Genomic DNA, 1,684 nt, shown 5'->3' with positions numbered 1-1,684 from the left:
TCACTGAATCTGTGTATCAGGCTGCTCCTCTGTTCACATAGAGGTTAAATAGGATTCTTTTCCTTCTCTGTATCCTGTAAGCTGCACTCCCAGAGAGACACCTTTCATTGGTTGTTTCCATTGCCTGTTCTCTGGCATTGTTTAACCCTGCCTCCTTGTGTCTAACGTCAAAATCACATGCAAGGGAGATGAAGCAAGCTATCTGAATCAGCAGTCAGAAGGGGCAGCATACCAAGAGCAGCAAGGAAGAGGTGTCTGTGGATTTTTGCTTCCAATCATGAAGGATCTGGGCCTCCTAAATCTTGATTCCATAGACCCGTAAAGGTAAAGAAGGAAGTTGCTATGCATGGGTAGTGTCCTACCCATAAGACTCCCATCCTTTTTGATATGCAGTGTAAGGCTGTATGTTTCTAAGCTTCCTCTCCAATGGATGCATCATGCTTGTGTTATAGCATAAGTCAGAAGAACCCCCTTATCAAAATACTGTACTGATATTCAGTTAATATTTTGTCTCATTTAACTAAACGCCCACATCCTAAAGGCATCTAAAGTATTCATACTATGAAACTTATTTATCTCTGTGTTATCTGAGACAAGAGATTGTCATCATATTAAATTCTATAGATTAGACAAAAATACAGCCTCACTTCCCCATATCTTTCTTCCTCCACCCTTTTACCAATAGCCCAGTAGTTATGATAAGCTTTTAAGAACACAGGAAGATCCTAAACTGCATTTCTGATCAGACAGAACAGAAGGATTCAGCAACTGTTACAAAATACATACATATGTGCATGCATACACACATAGGGTGACCAGATGTCCCAATTTTATCGGGACTGTCCCGATATTTACTTGTTTGTCCCATGTCCTGACTGATGTTCGGTCGGAATGCGAGTTGTCTTGATATTTTGCCCTCCAGTGCACAGGTGGAAGGGGCTTGCACACCCCCACCCCAACTGAACCCCGGCCCGACTCCACCCCTCCCTCCCCAAATCCCGGTCCTGGTCCCACCTCCCAGCCCCGCCCCCTCACTGCCCTATTGGATCCCTCCCCAAATCCCCAGCTGGCCCTGCCTCTTCCCCAAGCACACTTCATTCCTCCTCCTTACCCTTCCCTCCCAGGCTTGCGCTAATCAGCTGTTTGGTTGCACAAGCGCTGGAGGGTGGAGGGAGAAGCAGGACGTGACAGCCAGCTCAGGGGAGGTGGAGGCAGAGTGAAGGTGAGCTGGTGCGGGGAGGTGGGGCATGGAGCTGCCGGTGATACTCAGCCCCCACCAATTTTTCCTATGCTCCGGTGGCTTTTTTTTTTTTGCTTTTGTTTTTGTTTTTTCCTCCACCGCCAGCTCTTGGGTTTTTGTTGTTGTTGCTCCATTGGCACCCTCTCCCCCTCTCCGTGTCCTGATATTTCACATCTCTCATCTGGTCACCCTATACACACACCTCCCTATGTATGTGTATGTGTGTGCGCATATATATATATGTGTGTGTGTGTGTGTGAGAAGATTTTTTTAGATAGCTGATAACTGGCTAAGTATTTTTCCCATAGCTGTATTTTTTAAATGATCTCTAGGGGAAGCCAGTACTTGACATACCGTCTAAGCTGTACAGCAGGACTTTGTATATATCCAGAAAAGCTAAAAAGGTTCCACTGCAGTGGAGCAACAGAGTGCTTGAAACACTTC

This window comes from Chelonoidis abingdonii, chromosome 2, assembly GCF_003597395.2.
Source record: "Chelonoidis abingdonii isolate Lonesome George chromosome 2, CheloAbing_2.0, whole genome shotgun sequence".
In the NCBI taxonomy this organism is placed as follows: Eukaryota; Metazoa; Chordata; order Testudines; family Testudinidae; genus Chelonoidis; species Chelonoidis abingdonii.
The sequence above is the reverse complement of the archived record's forward strand: the minus strand, read 5'-3'. Positions refer to the sequence as shown.